The 26258-nt window shown below is 36.9% G+C and overlaps 1 pseudogene; it reads left to right on the forward strand.

The window, feature by feature from the left end:
* Nucleotides 1-13186: 13186 nt before the first annotated feature.
* LOC149187126 (exocyst complex component SEC6 pseudogene) lies at nt 13187-19164 on the forward strand (annotated as a pseudogene).
* The last annotated feature ends 7094 nt before the right edge of the window (nt 19165-26258 follow it).

Genomic DNA, 26258 nt, shown 5'->3' on the forward strand with positions numbered 1-26258 from the left:
AAGGAAGGCCAAAAGTAACCAGCATGCAATACTTTATATGCAGTCCGTTTATCAGCGAAGTGGCCTCCACAAGGTTCATCATGAGCAAATTTCAAGATTTCAAACACTTCCTCCTCTCTTACACACCTACGGATAATCAGATCTGGACCAGTGTAAAAGAGATCTCCTTGAATCCAGGAATATGCAGCACTTTTATGAAAAATGCTCCGCTTTTCACGAGCGGACAAGTGGTGTGTTGTTTTCCCAGCAACCAAGTAATTAGAAATGTCAGCAAACCACAGGGAATCTATTGACATAGCAAAAAGATGATCATTCAGAAAATCATCATTAATAGGAGTTGCTTCACCAGGATTATCTAATCTAGAAAGAAAATCTGCTACAACATTAGATTTTCATGGTCTATCAACAATAGTAATATTAAATTCTTGCAACAATAGTAACCACCTAGTCACTCTACCGCTAGTCAATGGCTTGTTCATCAAATATTTGATCGGGGAATGATCAGTATGTACAAATACTTCATATCCTGTAATATAGTGTCTGAACTTATTAATTGCAAAAACTACAGCTAAAAACTCTTTCTCTGTAACTGTATAATTTAATTCAGTAGAAGACAAATTATTATTAATATAATAAATAACATAGGGTTGGTTATTTTTCTCTTGTCCTAAAGCTTCACCAATAGCCAAATCTGAAGCATCAGAGGAAATGTGAAAAGGTAGGGACCAGTTAGGACCTCTCAAAACTGGTGCATGTACTAACTTTTCCTTTAATGTTTCAAAAGACTGTTGGCAAGCTGTGGTCCAAGAAAATTCACTATCCTTAGCTAGAAGTCGGAAAAGAGGAGCAACTATCTTAGAAAAATTTTCAATGAATCTCCTATAGTAACCAGCATCTCCTAAAAAACCTCTTACTTCCCTTTGAGTTTTGGGTGCAGGAAGATGCAGAATGATTTCAATCTTTGCTGGATCAACCTGGATACATTTACCAGAAATCAAATGGCCAAGTACCACTCTTGCTTTGCACATTAATCTACATTTCTTGTCACTCAAGGCGAGATGGGATTCCTGACAATGAAGAAGTACTTTTTCCATATTTTCGAGAACTTTTTGAAAAGAATCACCGAACACAGAAAAGTCATCCATATAAATTTCTACAAATTCTAGATCAACAAAAATGGCCAAGACTGCCCTTTGAAAGGTAGCTAGGGCATTACATAAACCAAAGGGGAGAACTCTATAAGAAAATGTACCCCATGGACATGTAAAATTAGTTTTATCCTAATCTTCGAGTGCAATCTGTATCTAGTTATAACCACTGAAGCCTTCCAAAAAGGAAAAATATTTCTTTCCTACAAGGGTATCAAGCACCTGGTCAATGAAAGGGAGAGGGAAATAATCTTTGAGAGTGGCTTTGTTTAATTCTCGATAATCAATACAAATATGCCATCTTCCATCTTTCTTAGGTACTAGCATTAATGGAGAGACCCACTGACTATCAGAAATAGGATAGATAAAACCAGCATCCAAGAGTTTCTTTACTTCTTCCTTCACAATATCTCTTAGAGATGGATTCATTCGCCCTTGGGGCTATCGGATAGGTCGGGTTCCTTCCTGAATATAGATATGATGTGTAAAAGTTTTAGGAGGAATACACTTCATATCTTCGTAGCCCCATGCAAAGGCACTAAGATGGTTTTGCAACAAATTCACGAGTTGCTCTGGCTGAGATGAGTCCAAATCTGAACTAATATACAAGGATTTACCGAGGCTAATCTCAACAAGAGTAGTATCAAGCTCAGGAGTACTCAAGGGGGTGGTCAAATGCAGTGGTACAGAAGAATGAGAATCATGATTATCTTGAAAATCTAGGCTGAAAATCTGGCTCAATAGCTCAAAATTAGGCATGGTGTCTAGATTATTCAGGAAATCTTGAATCTCATCTTCTTGTGAAGATCTAGTATATTGATGGATAAGGTAAATGGGCTGAGTCTCCTCATCACTGCTCTGATCCACCCATAAAGTATCTTGAAGGTCATGAATGGATCTGGCAGGGGGTATAAGGTAACTTTCTTCCTAGAATCTCCATGCGAAATATACATATCACCGAAGCGACACCCAATATATGCATTGGCTGTAGCAAGCCATGGTTGACCCAAGATCAAGGGATGTCCTCCTACTGGGTTCTTTCACTGAAGCACAATGAAATCAACAGGATATTCCCAAGAATCTAATGAGATGATCACATCGTCCAATACTCCTTCTGGCTTAATTTTAGATCTATCTGCTAATTCAAGCACAGTGGGAGTGGGGTGAAGATGAGATAACCGAAGTTGATCCATGGTTTGCTTAGTCATGACATTAATGGCTGCCCCCAGGTATATAAGGACATTAGAGACAAGGACATTACCAATCTGAACTGAGACAACAGGGTTTCCGGGCTCAGTATATTTTTCCGTAGACACACATCTTGTCATCAACACTGCTGCCCTACCAACAAATTGAAAATTTGAATGGTTTGGGGTTCCAATATCTTCCTCCTGGGTTTCTTGAGACAAAGTTCCTTAATAATCTTGGTACAAATAAGGATCTCTTTGATGGCTTGGAGCAGAGGTATCTTAATGAAAAGATTCTAAAGCTTTGATGCCAAGCTAGTATCAGAAATAGGCTCACTTCTTTCCATTACTAGTCTCTCTGTGGAGGGAGGTTGGTTCGAAGAAGATGACAAGGATTTAGAGGGTAAGGGCTACTTAGTGACAGCTTTTGGAGAATGATTAAGAGTTTCCTCTTCTTCTTTCTCTTCAACAATCACTCTAGGTTGCTTCTGATTTTCTGATGTTACAAGCCTTCCCGATCTTAATTGAATATCATGAACCCTAACTAGAATACACTGGTACTCGAATAAAGGTGGGTTTGCTACCAAAATAATTTGCACTACTTTATTATTTTTAGGATTGGGCATAGGTTGAGCAGGCAACTGAGGAGGTCAAAAAGGTGGAGCTAAAGGTAATGGTGGAGTAGACTGACTCGGAAGTTGAGGCATTGAATAAGGTGTCTGTGTAGATGGATATGACTGCATGGGTGGCTGGTAGGAATATGGAGAATGAGTTCGCCCTCTCCAACCTTGTTGCCATGGTTGAGAAGGTTGCCCATGTTGATATTCGTTCCCATATTTCCACTACTGATTAGTGTTAGGATAAGAATATGCATGTGAATTATAACCAAAATAGTGTGGAGAAAATTCCAGAGCCATACCTGTACCTACCTGAGGCCAATTTCTTTTTGCTCCCATAGCATACAAGTATTCAGCTTCGGGTTGTCCCCCTGTAAATACAGCTTTATGTCCTGGTATAGAGGGACATTTTTCTGTGACATGGTCTTTTGCAAAAATAGCACACTTATTAGTTTCTTTCAAATTAAGAGGACACTCTTTAGGAGGATGCTTGTCTCTACATCTAGGACAAAAAATACTTAATGACTCCTGTTCCTTCATGAGTTTTTGTTGGAATTTTAAAGAGTCCAACTATTTGGTAGCAGTGTTCATTATATCAATTTTCATGTTTTCCATTTTATTTTCTAGTCCAATAATCATAGCATCAGTAGATTTGGTTTTTCTATTTTTGTTTCGAGTCCCTCTACTGGATCTATACTGATTTCTTGAAAATTTCCTGCATAATTCACAAATTTGTTCAAAAGTTTTCTGAGAAATTTCACCTTGTCCTAACAGATTTAAATTATTTCTAGCATTATCAGTAAGTCCTCTTAAGAACAAGGTTCTAATAGTACTGGAATCAAGCTTAAGTTTCAACTTTTGTAAAATATATAGAAATCTTTCTAGATAATCTTCAAGAGTTTCATCATCATCTTGTATGATTGTAAAAATCTCATCCTGCATGTCCCAAGTTTTGCATTATTCTTGATATTTAGACAAAAACACTCTCTTCATCTGATCCCAAGAGGTTATAGTGTTTCCTCCTAACCCCATAAACCAACGTAAAGTTGAGTCCTTGAGAGTAACAAGAAATAATATTAACTTCTGAGTGTCAGTTGAATAATCATAACTTCTACACAAAATATCAAACTCGAATAAAAAAGAGTCAGGATCTTCATGAACTTTACCATGGAAATGAGGGAGAGTTGATGGTGGAATATTCTTCATTTACACCATAGTATCAGGGTCCACAATTGGAAACACAAAAGTGGATTGTTCCCTACTTACCTGGTTTTCACTAGTCCTTTCCACATGATCTTCATGGTTTGCCATTATTTTCCTTTTACTTCCAACACACTGAACCACACCTGAGCTGTTGTCACCAGAATCCAGGTGGACTGTTCCTGCGTGATGGGTTTGAATTGGATTGGTCTTCCTGCTCACAAAAGGAGACCCAATATGAGAATTGTTTTCAGAATTCTTTTGGCCCTTAGTGAGCTTTGAATCCTTTCCTTTTCTAGGCATTCATTTCAAAAAAGAAAGAAAAATAACAATACAACTTCTAATAAGAAATGCTGTCAGAAATCAATCAACACCAGTAAAATTCCTTCAAAGAAGCTTTTCCAAACAATACTGCAAAAATAAAGGAAAAATTACCTCTATTGTATAATCAGAAAATTCTTACCAAATCAAATCGCCTCCTCGGCAATGGCGCCAAAATGTTGGGTGTAGGAATTACACTTAAGCAAACTCCTCAACACTTAAATTGTCAACCTGGGGGATCCGTAAACTTAGAGACGAAGCACAGGCAATGCCAGAGATGGTATGAATATTTATAATATAAATCCCTACTTTCTTTAAAGGAAAGATTGCAGAATCAAACTAAGAAGAGAAAAAGGCAACTTGAACCATCAAAATAATCTAAGACTGGAACAAGGAAGAATGCATTTGCAAAAGGGATTTAGAAATAAAGGGGCAATCACTCTAGCTAACTATTGTTTAACTACTGAGTGTGTGTTTTTCTTTAGCAGAGACACTTAGCAGTCTCATCAAATGGGCCCTTTAAACCTGCTCCTTTAGAGATTTCCTTCTTGCACTAATCTGTCCTGCACTATCACAGTCTGCTTGCACTAGTGCAGGAACAGAGATTTATGCAGAGGGTATAAATGGTGTCTTTACTAAAGGTGTTTTACTTCCTGCAAGGGCTTGAAATTTTCCAAGTTCAAATCACTCAGATCTTGTGGCAAGAAACTAGTTCTTGCACCAGATCAGAGCTTCTTGCACTTATCATTTAATTCTTAAAATAAGTGCTTAGTTGCTACAAGTGCTATTACACTATTAAATCAAATTGTACGCATAAAAAAAAATGAATGTTTCTGATTTTGATAGAGTGAAGAAATAAGGAAACAATCCATATGCATTTATCCTGTCATAAAGTGTTTAATGAAAGCAAGAAAATTGCGGGAAGTAAACTAGAAAGGCTTGCTGCATCACACCAACATGCACTAGTGCAGGTTCATTTCTCCTGCTTGGACCAGGTAGGGAAAACCAACCAAACAGAACTGCAAAAAAGGAATATCACAGTAACGTGCATTGGTGCAGGTTTATTTCTCTTGCTTGGACCAGGTGGGAAAACCAACCAAACAGAACTGCAAAAAGGAATATCACACCAACGTGCACTAGTGCAGGTTTATTTCTCCTGCTTGGATTAGGTGGGGAAAACCAATCTGAAATTAGGTGCAAGAAAAGGAAACTTAGCTACTTCACACAACAAATCCGCTTTCACTCAAACAGGAATGCATGTGCTAAAAATTAAATCACACTTGACAATGTATAAACACAAATTACAAGAAACAAGAAATAGGGTAAACGTGCTGGGTTGGCTGGGTCCTAGCCAACCAGTGCATTTCCCTTTCAAGTAAAACCACTTCTCAGTACTTTAATCAATTCATTAGCTTCAAACACAGAAATTCAATTTATAAAACATGAGGCAGAGCTCCTTTTTTATTAATTCATTGAGGCAAATACATGCGTGAATACATAGTCCAGCCCAGATTCGGGCAATAACACAATACAACAACCTGTTACCGCCTCTCTGGCTGTATCTTTGTTATGTACAAAACTTCTATCAAAAACTATCTTGTCCTATTTACATTCTTCATTATATAGATCTTTGGCCAAAGGCCAAAATAGATCGTTTAACCAAATGCAGAATTTAGCTTTTTGGCCTTCAAAATTAGATTGTTCAACAAAACTAGCCGTAGCCAATCTCCAGTTGTTCGTTCTTCATAAATTCAATCTTGGCTTCCTTTGGATCGATCTTGCTGTCGTGGCTAGAGATTGGCTACCTTTAGATTGATCTTGTTGTCGTGGCTGAGGTTTCTCAAAACAAGGCAGTGATCAAGGAGGTTCGGATCTGCTGCAAGGATTTGTTGTGCTGTCACAGGTGCAAGATTCAATCCTGCACTAGGATCAGCAATCACAGTAAGTACTTTGACTACCAAATAAACATTGGAGATATCGATAAGTTACAAAGAGTGATTATAAGAAAGAAATCATGTAATAAATAATTAATTAATGCTAAGTTAAGTTAAAAATATGAAAAATAAAGGGCATACAAAATATGTCATCATTCTTGGACTGGTGCAAGATGAGGGTGTATAAGAGAAGTAAAACATCGGTAAATGGTTATGATTTAGGAAGGGGAAATGGCAAAAAGAGAGCAAATTAGGGGGCTAACAATCCTTCACCTCCCTTGTGACTCTTGGACTACCCTCATGACTATTCGACCTCTCTATGACCTTTTGACTTCCTACATGACTTTTCACATTACATGAATAACTCTTGGACTTCCATTTTACATTATATTTCACCATTATATAATTTACATAATTGAAAACATGATGTGGCACATGATGAATCATGACACAACATGACATGACACTGATGACATGGACTACATGATGACGTGGCAGTGTCAAGTCAATCTTTACTACTAGTTTCTTTGTGTCTTCTCGATAGATAGAACGTGGTATTTTATTTCTTCTCCTCTTAACTTGAAGATAAGGAGCCTTCAATGTGGATCTTCTTTCTTTTGCTATAATCTTATGTTCCTTCATCTTCTTGTCTAATGATCATCCAGTTTCTTTAGCTCCATAAGTGTCTCTTAGCATGGTCTCCTTCTCCATCTCCTTCATCATCATCCTGTCATAGCATGAAAGAATACCTGTGACTGCAATCCACTCATGACAAGATGACATCAGTTTGATAAACCCCTAATCTAACATGCTTCATGAAATCACTTGTTGGGGATGGAACTAGTGACTTATCGAGTGATTGACTTAAGGATTCCACAATTCTAGAGGTCAAGAACCATGATTAAGGCTTGAGATTGTGCAATGCACAGTTCTAGAGGCTTGGGCAGAGGGGCTACGTAGTTGAGGGACTCAAGAGCTCAAGATGGAGGTTTGAGGCTTGAAGTTACCCAATGCGTAGTTCAGATAGGATAACGGGCTGGGAATTTGCATAGTTGAGGGGTTCAAGGGCTCAAGCATGAGGCTTGAGGCTTAACAATTGCCAATGTGTAGTTCAAGATGGACATATGACACGTGATTTCGCATTTGCATAGTTCAAGAGCTCAAGGTGGAGGCTTGATGCTTGAGACTGTGCGATGTGCATAGAAGGTTGGATGGAGGCAAGGATTGCGTAGTTATGTAGCTCAAGGGTTGGGACTCAGCACTAAGATTGAACAATGCGTAGTTCTAGAAGGTAGAAACTATGCATTATGTAGTTCCAAGATACAAGGTTGTTGCTTGAGGGCTTAGACTTGGAAATGTACATTTCAGGTTGGCTAAAGGAGGATGAATGGTCCGGTCAGAGAGTTTTCCAAATTTTACTAAATGACAAGTCAATAAAAGGAAGATAAGAAAAAGCAAGACTTGAACATGATCACACACTTAGTTGACTTGACGACACAATAAAGAACACTCAAAACACATGAACAACATTCTTTCCTCAATGTGACAACATTGCGACAACTCACTCTAAGTGTGACACCAAAGATGCACAATGCGATGACAGTGACGAAACTTGTGTGACAGTGCTTGAAACTTTGTAAATAAGTGTGATGCATGTTTACATGATAAGAAAAAATCATTAACACGAATATTACCCCCTTAAAATAAAATTACGCTTTACACAATAAGAAACACTTCCCATGCCAAAATATGGCATTTGATATATGAAACAAAACATGTAAATGACACTTTCGATATGCGAACGAAGATGAAAGCGACACATTCTAGGTTGAAGATAACATGAAAATGAAACTAATTAAAGTGAAAGAAATAAAAAGAAATAGTTAAAAACATGAAAATGACACTCATGAAAATGACAATGTACAAAAGCGACATTTTGAAAAACTCATCAAAATAGAAGTACAAACGTAGCCAGAAGTGAGAGACTGTCAATGACAATGTTCACTGACTATCAACATGAATTGAAAATTTCACAGGCATTGTCTAGATGGGTTTTTCTAGGCCTATTCAAGATTTCATGATGAAATGTGCTCATGAATTCATTATGGACTGAGCATGTGTGAGTAAATGAATCTGACACTTACAATCCAAGAAGGGAGTTTGAGGACTTGAACATAGTATCAACCTACCGAGAAGAAACTATGGAACTACTAATCGTAAAATCCACAGTAGGTTCTAAAACTCAAGTATATGCAAAATTTTGGAGGGTGTTTTTCCCAGTGATAAAAATACTGTGACATATTTACTAACTTCATTTTCTATGAGGATCAAATATATTCTCTTCTTCCATGCAAGGTAATTCGATGTCCCAACAAGTTTGTTGTTCCCCTTGAAAAAAGAGGTCATTGTAGATTGAGAAAATATAAAAATAAAAATAAATATATATATATATATATATATATATATATATATATAATACTTAATTATCAAGTGAAGATGCTTCTTTTATGATGATTCCTTTCACTAGATTCCTTCTTGATGATGTTGACTTCCACAACTCCTTTGATAATTGAAGATTCCCCCTTGATGATGTATCTTTCTTGATGATATTGTTTCTTCAGAAAGGAAATGCTTCTTTATGAGGAGAGATGTTTCTCTTCCTTCAAAGATGTTTGAGATGTTACCCTTTTCTTCAATGAGAAGGAGATCATTTGATAATGAAGTTCTCTTTCTTTGATTCCTTTGATTTATGATTGTAGAATGTGTAAGCTTCCTAAGAATGCTTCAAGTGTAGAGTCCTTCTTTGGATGGAGGTAGGGTCTTTGAGGTCTTCTTCTTCTTTTTGATGATGTGATCCTTGTGATGTGATGAATAGTCATTCTTGATGCTCCTTAGTTCTCCTTGATGGTCTCCTTATGCTTGCCCCTTATGTATCCTTCTAAATTAGATGATATTCAAGTTGTCTTTCCTTGTTGTTGTCACCTTAGCTCAGATACCATGTTGAGAAATATAGGGCAGCTATATTAGGATGATTTATCTTACTTTGATAACTTCTTGTGAATTTATTTTACTTAACTTGATGAACTTGTACTTAACTTCTTCTTTTACTTGAGTATTATTTTGTTCTCATCATCAAACAACTAGAAAACTATGAAGATAAATGAGACAAGAGAACACAAAATGAAGGATACTAGCTAGCGCTAAACCCTCTCTTCTTGAGAGGAAAACCCACAAGAATTCTTCTCTTCTTATAGAATATTCAAATGATGTGACTAAAATTTGGTCTTGTTGCAGATTGAAGATGCCTTAATTCTTCTTCGCATGTGTGGGGGAGTTAGCCCTAAAACAGTCCTTGAAAATTTTATTTTTCTTCCATCTTTTCTCTCCTCTTCTTGCTTTTTTATTCGTGCCTTTTTTGCTTCAAGTAACTTTCTTGGATGATCCTTGATGATTTCGAGTTCTTCTTTATATATAGGCTTCATATGGAGGTTGAAAATCCCTTCATGAGGTCGACTTAGCTCTTCTTAGGAAGACTTATCTTGTGTAGGCCAACTTGGTCTTGGAGGGAGTCTTTTGACTCTTTTTGATGCATAATAAATTTCTTTGACTTGATACGTGATGCCCAATAGGGTCTTTACATATGAAAATGACTCAATTGACTTCTTGACTCTATGAAAAACCCTTGAAGCACTCAATGGGTGCTTGAATTACAAATAAATTAACCTTGAGCATGAAACCCATGCTACAATAATTTGGTTCAATATATAAAAATAAAGAGTACATTTCATTTTTATGAAGACCAAACCTACTTACATACTTCAACACTTCTTCCCCAGTTCACTTATCCTTGTGTTCTGACTTATGTGATGAATATTCTACCACTGGAATTGCTTTAAATCCTCTAGAACATCATTCTAACAAATTGAATCTTAAGCAAACACAAGTAAGTAAAGTTTCATCTTTGAAAGAGGAAAAAAATGGAATTATTACACATCTTAATTGTGGTTTGCAATCTCCAACATTGGAAGGAGTTAACTCTTTAATTCAAGTTGCTCATAAAATCCCTCTGATTGATAAATCTTCATTTATGAGACCAGAAGAATCTTACATATTGAATGATAAATTTGGTGATATTGAGATATTTGATCAAACCAATGATTCTAATTGTTTCCATCCTATTAATAATAATCTTGTTGTTATAATTGATGATGGGTGTCTACATGCAGTTGTTAATCTGACCAAGCCCTTGAAATTTGATCATCCGTCATTTGAAGGTTTAAGGACTTGTGAGGAAAGCGAAGCACTTCACCACTCACTAATGGTTATGTCAGGTTCTCATGAACTCGATAAGATCCCTTAACTAGGTCAAATTAGGGTCTCATCACAATATTTTCTTCGTAGCTCAATTACAATCAATGAATGCTCATATTTGCAAGTTTTACAAGGTTTTCAAGCTGATCATTTTTTTTTTATCATGATAGAATCACCAATTGGTTGGAATATTTATTTAAAAAAAATTCTTGTGCAAGAATGTAGCCTTTCATCTCTATTGAATTAATTTAGGGTTAAACATGAATGAATGCATATTTTTGAGAGATGTACATGGTTTCAAGACCTATCATTTAGAATATCATGATAGAATTGTTGATTAGATGGAATAATCCTTTATGTTAAATTTTTTGCAAATAATTAGCCTCATATCTTGTATGCTTAGTATGAGGAAAAATGTGAATGGATACATGCCTTTGAGACATTTCTAGGGTTTCATTTTCATCATTCTATATGTGACAATATAATTGCAGCTTGTCTAGAGCACTCGTTTTTGGAAAGCTCTTTCACTAGCAGATAATACCTTCTTTCTCTTGTGCATGCTATGAAGGTAAGTATTTTTGTTTTTGCACAAGCCTCCATACTGGTTCTAATTTTTGGCATATTTGTTTTTATAGGTCAACAAAAAATCAAATGGCTCCACTGGAAGTTTTATTTCACATGATCTCAATCTCTTCAAGTTAGATTAGGTTTCAGCTTTATTTTTAATTTAATCTCGTACTAGAGTATTTATGCTCGTATTTTTCTTTCATTGCTTGCATTTTAGTTTATGTCACATGAAGTTAAAATTTACTTGCATGTAGTTAATTATCTTGAATTGTTATTTTACCCTTCAACTAGTTTCGTTCCCCTACAGTGCATTTATGTTTATTCCATTGCAACATGCATTTACATTTTCATTTAGCTTCATCTCCCTACATTGCTATGTTATATTGCATGTAGTTTAGCTCATATTGCATGGATCATTTACTTCTTAGCCAATATGATTTTCTTGCATTTCTCTTTTTAGATGCATTTAGTTTTGCATTGAATGGTTCACTTATCCTTTCATTCAACCTTTGTTCTTTTCATTTCTTCATGTTATGTCAACTTGTACATGAATAAAACTTTAGAATAGCTTCTTTATCCATCTTTCCCTATGTTGGAATCCCAACAAATGGTTGTATAAAATTGTGGTGGTCGCTTTAGGAGGTAGTCATTATAGGTCGTGGCATCAATTCTAACATCCTTAATATATGTTTATGGGTCTAATGTTTAACGAGGAAAATATGGGTAGGTACTCGTGGGGAATCCTAATCAATTCACAAGACCTATATCTATAACTTGAGATTTGTTTTTGATCTAGTCTTGGATGTTTGATTTTGTGCTTTTACTATACAAATTTCAATTGCAGACATGATATGGAGATATGGCATGAGGGAAAACCTAAGTTAGAAAATATTTTAGTTTCTGCAAAGCAAGAAACAACCTCTCTTACCCATAAACTAAGTCAGGATCCCTCATCCGCCCTGCTGCAATGAACGCTCTAATAAATAAATCCAAGTGCATGAAAAAAGAAAATAATTAAATAAAATAGGGTAAATGCATGAGAAAGGATTCCTGTGTAGAGAGGTGAAGCAAGCAACTTTGTCAGGGCTATAAATGCTCACTGGAAGTGAGTAATGCTTGTAATTTCTTGAGTGAATCCATCGGGGATATGGATTCTCGCTAGTAGAAGAGAAACACAAGAAACTCACTTTAATTTTGAATATAATAAGCCTTCTATCATGTTATCCATGTCAGCAACAAAAACTTATGGTGTGAATTCTTGGTTTGTTTAAGGGATAACAGGACCTAGCTTCAAGATAGATGGATGGAACATTTGGAAATGGTTAAGTAACTCAAAGTGGTACCCACGTTAACTAGTTCAATAATTCCTCACATCACTATTAAGAATATATCAATTGAAGGGATGAAGGAAAAGTTGTTGGATTCTACTAGTGGTTCACAAATTGTTGTAGCCATTAACACCACCCAAAATATCTACCCTATGAGTGTATAATTTTGGGTCCCCTCTTGTTTTTCTAGTTTTCATAGTTTTCTATGTCGTTCCACGCCCTTTAAAATGGTCCTATCATTATGAAATGCATTCCCTGGTGTAATATTCATTGTGGCTTATTCTCATAATAACCCCTCATCATAACCCAACTTGCGTAAGATAGAATTTCTTGAAATTGTTAATCATATATATTTTGGGAATATGCGTGTTCAAGTTTATTTGTGTAAGTTCATTAAGTAAGGTTAATATGCATCCACGTGCATGGTGTATTTCTATCATATTTTACAGGTATGGATAGATAATATTGATGTGGACGAGGATCTTGATGGCAGATTAGTGGCTCTATTAGGGTCAAATAGCTCCCCAAAAAAGGACTTTGAATTTATCTACCTTCTGAATTTTGTGGGTCCTAATGGGTTTTTCAGCATACTACGTTCAAAAGACAGTTCAGTGGCTTCAAGAAAATTTTGTTCATATTGACAGGTTGTGTCGAGAATGCTAGCCACTGATTAAAAATCATGATCAAATTAAAATTCTTAGTAAGGCACACAACAATTTTAATGGAACTCTAAAGGATGTAGAGGAGATGATGTATATGTTTTTTGAAACATCTCAAGCAAGGGACTCCCTAAATGATGATAGAGAACAGTTCACACTTTTTAGAGATTGATTGCACTTGATGGAAAAATGAGGTTTTCTTTAGTTGTAGCCTCTTCTCACAAGGAAGAGGCTAGAAAGCTGACACAATACTTTGAGAAGGTAGATTATACATGGGGAAATTGAGGAGACATTATGGGGACACATATCGAATTTCTTTAAGTTTGCTAAGGAAAGTCCTCACATTTTGGTACATACATTAAGGAGATTCGTGATCAAAAAATATCATAGGAAGTAGATAAAGTTGAGGGAGAAGGGGAAATGGCTTCAATAACAAACCATCATAGAATCACAAAAGAAAAACTTCTTTTGATTCCACCAACATCTTCAGGAGGTTTAGCCAATGAATGAATGAATGGCCAAGGAAAGTGCTACAAAGACAAATTTTATGAGGATATTAGGAAATCTATTAAGGGTCACTTTGAAAATTTTCTCTCAAATATTTCTTTAAGGATTTGAATGTTGCATTAGAAGAGGAATGCATGGTTGCATAGGAGCTCTTTGATATCTATGACTTTATGCTAACCTATTTTCCTCAAAGATATGAAATATTTCAACTTACAGTGCATATTTATACCAAGAGATTCATTTAAATTCTTAGGTTATTGAGTGAAAAAGAAAACGAGTTATCAAACATTGATATTTTGAAGGTAACAAGATGGTTTTTTGAGTACCAAGATCTCCTTGTAGGTTTGGGTGTGGACAATTATCTAGCTCAAGTATGTGTTCAAAGTGGTGCAATGGATCCTTTAGTGTTGTGTTGGACGCATGCAAGATACAATGGAGAAAAGGTATACAAGCATATTGGAAGCTGGTAAAGGGAACTTAACAAAGAAAACATAAGATGAGAAGTTATACACTCTAGCAGTGATTGATTTATTCAAAATCCTTGGTGAAAAAGTATATATTATCTGAGAGAATAAAATTGATGTAATGTTATGTTAGGCCCCTATACTACTAGTGTGACCCCTTATTGTTATTATTACAACCCACTTATTATATTGATGTACCCATGTAGTGCCCATATTGTTATTATTGTGCCCCTTAGAAACCCACTATTGTTATTATTGTTCCCTCACATTATTATTGTTATGTCGGCTCTGATTATGTTATGACCCCTTAGACTCCTATATATAGAAAGGAGGTCTTTTCATTTGTATCATCGAAGAATTGCTCATTTGTGTAATGTAAAGGAGGTTGCCCCCTCAAAGAGGCTGGATTCTAAGGCGTTGATCTCTCTTTTATATCTTTTTGTGAGCTAGTTTCATAACATTTGGTATCAGAGCTTTGGATTCTAGGGTTTCGCTGCTCCAAAAAGGTCATCATGGAATGTTTGCTATAACATTTTTTCTGTGATGTTTCAGAAGAGAAACAAAAAAACCCATTTGAGATGAAATCGTACTGAAGCTAGGGTCCGAATTTCAGAACTTTTTGTGCTATATTTGCGGAGATATGATCTGAGGAAGTTGGTCTTTTTGCAAACTCCTGAATTACATTCAAAACCGTTGACCTGGGGAAAATCGTCATAACTTTCTCTCTGAGCATCGGATTCACATTTTGTAAGAAGGTACATAAAGAGGATGGACTGTAGTTTCCTGTATATATTTTTCAATGCCAAAGGTTGAAACAATGACACGTGGCACTTCATACAAGTTCGCTCTTCTGGAATGGCCTATAATTAGGTCATCTTGGGAGATTGTGCATAACTCTTCCTTGGAGAATCCAATTTGGATCAGACTGGTGGAATTGGAAAGAGGACACAGAGGGCTACTACAGATCAAAAATTCAGAACTGGATGATCCGAAATTGCAGAGACACATTAGCTTCAATATCAAGCTTCTACAAAGTGAAAAAAGGTGTGTAGTTTTTTTTTTTTTTGCATAAGCTTGGTTTGAAAAATTAGTTCGAAGGAATTCAAAGGGAATAGTAAAGCATTATTATCGGTAATTGATGCCCCGAGGAAAGAAAATTCAAACACCTAGTAAACAACCTGAAATCTCTAGCATGACTCATGAAGAAGAGGAAGAAATGCAACATGATATATCAAAATTACGAGACCAAGTGCAACAAGTGTCACTTGCACAAAAAGCAACAGAATCTAAGATGCATGCTTTAAGGAAAGATGTAGAAGCTAAAATGGATGGTTTAAAGAAAGATGTAGAAGCTAAGATGGATTGTTTAAAGAAAGGTGTAGAAGCTGAGATGGATGGCATGGAAGCTAAGATGAATGGCATGGACACTAAAATTGATGGCATGGATGATAAGATGGAAGAATTGAAGATAAATATGAATAAGTTGCTACAAGAAATGGTCACTAATGGTGAAAGGGTAGTAAAGGAAACTCATGATGAGAACAAAATAAATGTTAATCATGATTCCATAGATTCTAATGTTGGATCGAAGACCCACCATATTCCAAAAATTAATATGAGGAAGTTTGATGGCAAGGATCCCACAACATGGATATTACAGATGGAGCAATTTTTTGATCTCAATAATGTGCAAAACACACAAAAGGTATGTATTGCAACTTTATATTTGGAACCAAATCAGTTTGTATGGTATCAATGGCTTTGCTCTCGTAAACAAATTATCACTTGGGCAATTTTTATGGAAGAATTGACAACACATTATGAGGATACAGAAAGCAACATCTTTTTTAGACAATTGATAAGTCTCAAACAAAAGGGTTCAATAATGGAGCACATTGAGGAGTTCCAAAATTGAACATAAGGGTAAAAAATATTCCAGAGGAGCATAGGATTGATGTATTCATAGGGACTTTAAAGGATAATATCCAACATGATGTCCGCCTTTGGGAACCTGATTCATTAAAGAAGGCATTCAGGTTAGCAAGAAAAATGGAAAGCAAAATTATGGTAACTAGGAATCATACCACTCACAACTATAAAGATGGAAGTGTTGTTACCCTTAGCCTTCCATAACCTATAAGGTTGACACTACAACAATTGGAAGAAAAAAGAGTAAAAGGGCTTTGTTACAGTTGTGATAGCAAATACACTAAAGGTCATAAGTGTGCTGAGAAGAAATTATTCTACATAGATTGTGAAGAGGAAGAAGAAAAGGAGTAAGAAAGGTCAAAAGAAGAGGATATACTCCAGGAACAACGTCTAGATAAATAAGAAATGAATCCGACCATATCTTGTAATGCATTGGCTGGAATTACCACTCCTCAAACCATCAAGATAGAAGGACAAATCAAGAAGAAAAAGGTAATAGTGTTGATTGATTCAGGAAGCACCCACAATTTTATTCATTATAAGGTAGCAAAAGAATTGAATTTGCTTCCTATATATAGCACCAGAGTGTCAATTGATGGTTGCAAATGAGGGAACGATAAATTGCTCTGGAAAGTGCCACAATATCAAGCTATCCATGGGAGAATATGTATTGACTAGCCCAATGCTTTCCATTCCAATGGGAGGTGCTGATGTTGTACTAGGAGTCCAATGGCTACAATCCTTGGGTACAATAACTTTTAATTTTCAAGAACTTTTCATGAATTTTTTTGCGGAAGGAAAGGAAGTTGAATTAAGGGGTATTGCAGGGAAACTGGGAAATATAATCAACTCTAACGGTATGACAAAGCTTCTAAAAAAGGAACAAAGAGGTGTAATTTCACAATTATGTTCGCTAGATGTTTCCACATCAGAATCATCTATTTCTCGAGATCTCCAAAAAGTCTTGGAAAATCATTCCAAGGTATTTGAGACTCCCAAAGGTCTCCCACCTATTTTTGATCATGATCATGCTATTCATCTGATTCCAGGAAGTGTTCCTCCAAACATCAGGCCGTATAGATATCCCTATGCCCAAAAGAGTGAAATTGAATGTATGGTTGCAGAAATGCTAGAGGCTGGTATAATTCAACCTAGTCAAAGTTTTTTCTCTGCTCCAGTAGTATTGGTACAAAAGAAGGATGGATCATGGCACATGTGTCCCAATTATAGGGAGCTCAACAAGCTCACTATTAAAGATAAGTTTCCCATTCCTGTCATTGATGAATTACTGGATGAATTGCATGGATCAATTTACTTCACCAAGTTGGATCTTCGTTCAGGATATCATCAAATCAGAATGAAGATTGAAGACATTCCAAAAACAACATTTAGAACTCATGAGGGTCATTATGAATTTTTGGTCATGCCTTTTGGCCTTACCAATGCACCTTCTACATTTCAAGGTTTGATGAATTCCATTTTCAAACCCTTCCTTAGAAAATTTGTGTTAGTATTTTTTGATGATATACTAATCTACAGCAAGTCTTGGAATGATCATGTTGAACATGTTGACAGGGTGCTACAACTATTGGAGAAGAAACAATTATATGCAAAAAGATCCAAATTTTTCTTTGGAGTACAAGAGGTGGAATATCTGGGTCATATTATATCTCATGAAGGAGTTAAGGTAGACCCTAGAAAAATTAAAGCCATTAAGGAATGGAAAATCCCCACATCCATAAAGCATCTGCTAGGATTTCTCGGGTTGACAGGGTACTATCGCAAGTTTGTTAAGAATTATGGGAGAATAGTAGCACCTCTAACAACATTATTAAAGAAAGATGCATTTTCATGGACTCCAAAAGCAACAAAGGCCTTCAAACATCTTAAAGAGGCAATGTGCCAAGCATCGGTCTTAGCTACACCGGACTTCACAAAAACCTTTATTGTGGAATGTGATGCTTCAGGAAATGGAATTGGTGTCGTTTTAATGCAAGATGAAAGACCCATCGCTTTTGAAAGTCGTCCAATCAAGGGAAATTTTTTACACAAAGCTATTTATGAGAAGGAAATGTTGGCAATACTACATGCACTTAAAAAATGGCGACCTTACCGAATGGGAAGACTCTTTAAGGATGAGGATGTGGAAGCTTTGTTTTCTTCTATTTCTATTATCCAACCAGATTGGATAAATGAAGTAAGGGATGAATGGAAGAAGGACGAAGAAGTGTGGCCACTTATTCAAAAATTGCAAAAGATCCCAATTCAAACAATATTGCCAGAAATTGAAGAGGAAGGAAAAATCATATTGGAACCTGGAGCAGTCATAGAAACAAGAACCTGACAACTACGAAATCGATCAATTTTAGAGTATCTCGTCAAGTGGAAGAACTTACCCGTTGAAGATTCCACATGGAAGGACAAGAATTTTATACAGAGGCCTCATGAACTACTCAAGCGTTGGGGACAACGCTTTTTGAAGGAGAGGGGCATGTTAGACCCCTATACTACTAGTGTAACCCCTTATTTTTATTAGTACAACCCACTTATTATATTGATGTACCCATGTAGTGCCCATTTTGTTACTATTGTGCCCCATAGAAGCCCACTATTGTTATTATTGTGCCCTTACATTATTATTGTTATGTCATCTCTGATTATGTTATGACCCCTTAGACTCCTATATATAGAAAGGAGGTCTTTTCATTTGTATCATCGAAGAATTGCTCATTTGTGTAATGTAAAGGAGGTTGCCCCCTCGAAGAGGCTGAATTCTAAGGCATTGATCTCTCTTTTCTATCTTTTTGTGAGCTGGTTTCATAACATGCTACATGAGATAGCTCTTTATGTTATTCAAGTAATCATAGATTTTCAGGAAGCTAAGAGGTAAAGTCTTGTGGAGCCAGTTGCAGAAATTGGGTTGGAATTATCATGTGCAATAGTTGTGTTGTATCTGCTACAACCCCGCTCTAAATTTTTTCCTATATTCTAATTTTTGAGCCTAGTTTTGTTCTTTTGAACCATAATGTTGAGTTTCTTAAGTCATCCTCGGTCTTACATTCCTAAGCGTAAAGTCATCTTCTAGTAATCTCAAGTGTCAGTACTTCTTGTTTTCACATGCCTAGATTGTAGACCTCAATTACACACTTAATGATGAAAATCACTCACAATTGTGCACTACCTAATGGCAGTGATTTGATATGCCTTAATAGTAGGTATTTCACAATCCTCCATGGAAGTGAACTGTGCAACTCCTTATGATAGTCAATTGTGTAGTCCCTTGTGCTAGTCAACTATGTAACCTTTTGTGTCTATTAACTACATCGTATTTTGCATTAATGAACTCTGTAGTTCCTAGAGAAAGTCAACTATACACTCTCTAAGTATAAACACTCCACACTCCCTATGGATAGGTAATGCACACCACTTGTCTATAGTGTGGGAACACTTTCCAAAGTTAGCAATGTTACAAGTGGCAGTTAACTAAGTCTAGCTCCTATATTTCTGACATGCTTGCGAAAACCATAACCCTATATATGCGAGTGCTCAACTATATAATAAGTTAGCTCAGAGCTCATTCTCACACTCATATTTGGAACTGTGCACATTTATTGAGCACAAGGAGATTTCGGTTACCTGTGTGTTTCTATTTCGAGTAATTTTCGTAACTATCGCTTTTATTTGATTTTGTCATTTTTTTCTTTTGTAAGTGTCATCTTTGCCTACTTTTGCATTAAAAGTGTCAATTTCTCTATATTTAGCTTTCTCATGTGTTTTTTTCTCTCTTGCATTATTATTTTCTAGTGTCGTTTCATATTCTAAGTCCTTTCGCATTCAGGTAATCATTACAGATGAATATATTTATGCATGTCAATCTTATCTCAAGCCTTCTTGATTATTGTTGATCACTACATAGTTAAGTTTTGATCATATATACATCCCCATCACTGCAACTACACATTTCTCCCTTCCAGGTAACATATCTCAAGCCTTTCTCTCTATCGATCTACCATGCACACCTCCAAAGATTAGTCTCTCTTCAATTGTGCATTGTACAACTCTAGTCAACAATGGTGCCATCCTTTCTCACTGTGATTTTGAACTATGCAATCCATTGCCTCAACTATGCACTGCACACTTCCAGCCAATAGCATGCACCTTTCTATCCACTATTGATGCAAACTATGCAGTAGATAAGCCATCTCCCTCAGCAAATGTGCATTGCGTAGTCATAAGACCCAAGCTTTAAACCTCACATCTTGTTGACCAATCATGCATAGTATCTATTATTTTCCATTGTACGATGTGAAATTCCAGTCACCAATTAGGTCACTCTTGCCTTAATTTTACTTCTTGTGCTTAGCGCTTGTGTAATCCTCCCTCTCAGTGATTGTTTATGTGTTTGATAGCTTGATAGAATAGGATATTTTTTGTGGAAATAACTTTATGTTTCCATGAGTGCATATCCACTTCCAGGAGTCTCCACTCAAGAGCTTATCAGTCTCACATACTCCACTAGCATGATGCCTCTAGTTATAAGACAAGGACCATCTAAGGAGGCCATTAAAAGTAGTGTTGAAGGTGATGGGGAAAGTTCTTAATCAAGGCTACCTATACTGGAAGATACTAGGTGTTTTTTGGATAAGTCTACTGCTCTATCATGGTTGGTAATAAAATATGATTTCAATAAGAAAGAGTTACTATAGGATCTAGAAAACAGAGAAATTTTCATTTATTTTAAGATATCCAAGTTCCACAAAGTTGCTTGCAGATATCCAGTGCTACCATGTGCAGAAGAAATCAGGTGGATATTGCAGGGTCTAGACTCTAAGAACATGATTCTAAGTAGTGTGAGTGGGAAAGATATATTGACATTGTTGGGTTATATTATATTCTTTCCACGACTAGCCCACGTAGTTAACCAGGGGGTTAGAGGGGGGGCGGAGCCTCCCTTTGTTGCGCCAATTGTGTAGCGGGGGGGGTCACAGGGGGTTTGAGGCGTATCTGTAGCCCCACTTTATGGGGTCCAGGGTAGCACCCGAAAAATTTTTGGTTTTGGACCCTATGTTAGGATGGGCGGACCCACCTATGGTTTTGTGCATGATTTTCGCACATGTTTTTAGACGCGATGGTTTTCGGTCCATGGTATTGGATGCGATGGTTTTCGTTCCATGGTATTCGATGCTTTGGCATGTATAAATATGTATTATAACATTGAAAGGAACATAATGAAAAATCAAGCTAGTAGTCCTGGTTTTGGGATCTAGGGGAAAATCTCTGTGTATATGTGTTTTATGTGTTATGCTCTCGCTATTGTTTATTTTCTACGTTTTAGAATTCGTATGCAGCTAATTTCTGTACGGGGTTAAAACCTACATTTGGGATCAGAGCTATTTTGGCTTCAAGGGGATGCCTTTGTTGCTGAGGGGTTTCGCTCATGCTTGTGGTAGACCCTGTTTAGTGGGAGATCTACGAGATCGATTCTAGTGGTGAAAGAAGATGGCGAGCAGTGGAAAGATAGAGATCAAGAAATTTAATGGTCAGAGTTTTGGGTTGTGGAAACTCAAGATGGAGGATCTGTTGGTGGATAAACATCATTAGATCATGGTAGATCCAGGTACTAAACCAACGGGAGTGTCCGATGAAGAATGGAAGAAGTTGGATCGGAAGGCAAAGAGCACAATACGATTGTGTGTCTTAGATTCAGTATTGCTGAATGTATCAGGGGAAGCTACGGCGAAGGCTTTGTGGGACAAGTTAGGAACTTTGTACCAATCTAAGTCTCTGGTGAATAAATTGTTCCTGTAGAAAAAGCTGTATAACCTAAGGATGAAAGATGGAGACTCGGTGACAGAGCATCTGAACGAATTTAATACTGTGGTAAGTGAATTAACATTTGTTGATATTAAAATTTCATATGAAGATAAGTGCATCAGTTTGTTGTGTTCTCTACCAGATTCGTGGGATAGTCTGGTTATTGCAATAGGTAACAATGCAACTACCTTGCAGTTTGATGAAATAGTCTCATCCTTGCTGACGAAGGAGATGAGACGGAAAAATATGGAGAGCTAGAATGGTGATGCTTTGTCTGTATGAGGACGGTCCCAGAACAGAAACAAAAATAAGTCATCGAGTGGAAGATCTAAATATAGAGGGAGATCTAAATCTCTAGGAAAACCTGTAAAGGTGGTGTGCTAGAAATGCGGAAAGGAATGGCACTACAAAAGGGACTGTAAATCTAAAGCTCCTGATAAAGGAAAGGGATCTGATGATGCTCCTTCTGCAGAGGCGAAAACCACCTCAGTTGAAGGTGGGGATGTGTACTTGGCTTCTTCAAGTACACATGTAGATCATGAGCATGGTTGATTGACTCAGGTGCATCCTTTCACTTCACTCCCCATATAGAGTGGTTTTGTGAGTATGAGAAATATGATGGTGGTGATGTCTTCTTGGGGGATGATAGGAAGGTTAGAATCATTGGTCGTGGAAAAGTAAAGTTGAAGTTGCAAGGTGGAAGGGTTAGAACACTTCCGGTTGTTCTGCATATTCCTGCATTGGCTAGAAATTTGATTTGTGTAAGCAAGATGGATGATGCAGGTGTAAAAACAGTGTTCAAGAAGGATAACTGCAAAATGGTTTGGGAGCACTGGTATTTATGCGGGGAGTTTGAATTTGAACTCTGTACAAGATCCAAGGTAGCACTATTATTGATGGGTGCAACAGTTCTATGGTTCCTGAAAGTGGAGCAGAAAATCTAATGGTCTCTGGAGAGAAGACCATGTTGTGGCATCAAAGGCTTTGACATATTGGAGAGAAGGGCCTTCAAATACTTCATGGTAAAGGTATGGTAGAAGGTATGAGTAATAGCTCTCTGGATTTTGATTTCTGTGAAAATTGTGTATATGGGAAGCAGAATCGGGTGAGTTTCGCCTCTGGTAGTAAGAGGGCGAAACAGATATTAGAACTTGTGCACAGTGATGTGTTTGGACCTGTGAAGGTTCCATCACTAGGTAAGTCTGTGTACTATGTATCATTTATAAATGACTTCTCAAGGAATACATGGATTAATTTCCTTAAGAAGAAATCTGAAGCCTTTGACAGGTTTAAAGAATTTAAGGCTCTCATGGAAAATCAGACAGAGAAGAAGATAAAGGTGTTGAGGATAGATAATGGTGGAGAGTTTTGCAGCAAGGAATTTAAAGAATTCTATAAGAAGTGTGGTATAGCACGACATAAGATTACTCCATATACACCTCAGCAAATGGAGTTGCATAAAGAATGAATAATACATTGATGGAAAGGGAAAGAAGCATGCTTAGTGGTGTCGGGTTAGGACATGAATTCTGGGCAGAGGCGGTGGATACTGCATGTTACCTGGTTAACAGTTCACCTTCATCAGTGTTGGAGGATAAGACTCCACAAGAGGTATTGATTGGTAAGAAACCCTCTCTTTCACATCTAAGGGTATTTTGATGTGATGCATATGTACATGTTCCAAAGGAGAAACGAACCAAGTTGGATAGTAAATTTGAAAAGTGCATCTTTATTGGGTATAAGGATGGTTTAAAGGGTTATAAGCTTTGGAACCCAGTCTGTTATCACCCTAAAATCTTTGTCTCTAAGCTTTGGAAAGTTGCCTTGTTTCTAGTCATAGTCTTATAATTTTTGAGTCATCTCATCACAATTAGTGTCATTCTCATTTACAAACCCTTCTTTCAGTCATGGTGTTAAAGGGTCTCTAAGTCATTTCATGCTTTAAGAGTTAGGTCATAAGGTTAGAAGTCTTTCAAGGTCATATCTCTTTTCCATCAAAGTTTGACAGCCTCATTCCATGTCCTAGAAGCCTCACCATGTGTTTAGAAGTCATATCTCACATTACTTTGGAGAAATTTTGAAAGTAGCTACGATATCACTGAACTAGGAGTTTTCGTAGCGCGCTACGAAACCCCTGTAGCAGCCTGTTTTAGCAGAAAAGCTGTTTTTACTAGTTAACTTCCAAAAGATTTCCTGAGCAGCCGAGAACTTAATTTTTCAAACTGAAAGAGGATTTTCTTCCTACCATGCTGCACTACATAAACCTCTTTCAGTTTCTTCAATTCCATTCTGAGGTGGGAGAAATTTATGGTTAAACTTGCGCTACGAAACTGCTGAAAGTCAAGCTTTGTCTTCTGGTTTTAGCAGTCTTTTTCAAGATCCGTTTCTGGTTACAAGAAGATGTATTTTGGAATTCTGAGGGAGGTTTCTCTTCATAAACTCTCCCTATACAATAACCTATCTCACGTTATTCATAAGTGTTTTCAGTTGGGAGATACTAAGATTTCATTGAGACCTTACTTTCAAAAAACGGATTTTTCCTGTTTGCCATGTTTTTTTCAAGGACAGTTTCTGGACAGCTGGAGAAATTTTTTAAAAAACCAGGAGAGGTTTTTGTTCTGGACAACATGGGCTACAAAAATGTCCTTCATTTTCATAAAATGTGTCATGGATGAAGAGATAAAGGCTCTGCCCCACGTGCCAATTTTCAAGGATCTAAACCTAAAAACAGGGAAACATGTTCCCTAATTTCTAGGGTTTGTCTTCAGTAGTCAGATGACCACGTGGGAGGCTTCATCAAATTCGACTTCTTGAGGTTGAAATTTGTCAAATAATGCTTTAAATGCTTAGATAAGGTTGTTGAATCATGATAAGGAGTTACACTCCTAGTTGTATTAGGTCTCTAGGACTGCTAGTTAGGTGTCATTTGCAATTAATAGTTAGTTTTGAGTGTCATTAGGTGTCAGGTCAGGTAGAATTCGAATTTTCCTCATCCTAGAAGAGGAATCTAAGTTGTGTAAAGAGCTCTATATATAGCAGAAGAGCTGATGTACAAAGGGTTGGAAATTTTATGCAAAAGCTTGTATTTGGCCTATGTAAGACTCATTTTCAGTAATACTTGCTTGACTTTACTTCTCAGGATTCATGAAGGATTTGTTATGTTCAGAATATGCGATATTGTCCTTTTTCTTAATTCTTACAGTGGTATGGATGTATAATCACTCAGAATTCACTGAATGTGCTCTGACTTCTTGTATACATTTATAAACTGTGTGGTCCCATATGAGTTTATGTTCTGAATGTTTAAATGCTAAATGCCCTGACTTCCATGTAAGGTTGAGTTCATTGTTATATTGAGGTGTTGTTGACTCTATAAGCCCAATGGATGCTTACTGATCATGTTCAACCATTCATATTTTTCACTTGTTTCATAGAGTTAGCCATCTAATCTTTATCAAAATCATTAACCTTTGAGAGAGCCCTCTCAGGTTGAGGAGGTTAAGCCTCAGCCAAAAGTTGGTTTGAAAGAGTTACATAAGGTCTTCCTGATCATCAGCCTATCAGGAGCATGATTTTGTGATAACACAGTCACAGGGAAGGGTGTGTACAGCCGAGATGTGGTGTTCAGAGAGGTAAAAGATGTTATTAAACATGAAATCCAACCAAAGCAACCTGAGAAGATAGAGTTTGAGCTTAAGGAGGAAGAATCAGACTCTACAACAGAGGAGGAATCAAAAGATGAAGAGCCACAAACTTCGGGTGTGAGAAGATCAGTTCGAGAAAGAAGGTAGCTAGAAAGGTATAGTCCATCTGCTTTCTTTTCAAATTTTTCTTTATCTATCACTGATGATGATCCCAGAACTGTGAAGGAAGCAGTAGATTCAGAGGATGGAAAACTATGGAAAGAGGCCATGGTTGATGAAATGGCATCTTTGCACAAAAATGAGGCTTGGGATCTGGTGGAGTTGCCGGCTGGAAGGAAACCGATTGGCAGCAAATGGGTGTTCAAGAAGAAGACAAATGCAGAAGGAAAGGTGGAGAAATACAAAGCTCGGTTGGTAGCAAAAGGTTATTCCCAGGTGCCGAGAATTGATTTTGGTGATATTTTTTCTTCTGTTGCCAAGGTAACTTCTATTAGACTACTTTTATCTGTTGCTGTTGCTTTTGATTTTGAGGTAGAACAGATGGATGTGAAGACAACATTTCTTCACGGTGATCTGGAAGAGGAAATATACATGAAGCAACCTGAAGGATTTGTGGTGAAGGGTAAGA

Source organism: Pinus tabuliformis, chromosome 3_1 (genome assembly GCF_031772625.1).
Source record: "Pinus tabuliformis cultivar Carrire ecotype Pingquan chromosome 3_1, CPIR1, whole genome shotgun sequence".
Classification (NCBI taxonomy): Eukaryota; Viridiplantae; Streptophyta; class Pinopsida; order Pinales; family Pinaceae; genus Pinus; species Pinus tabuliformis.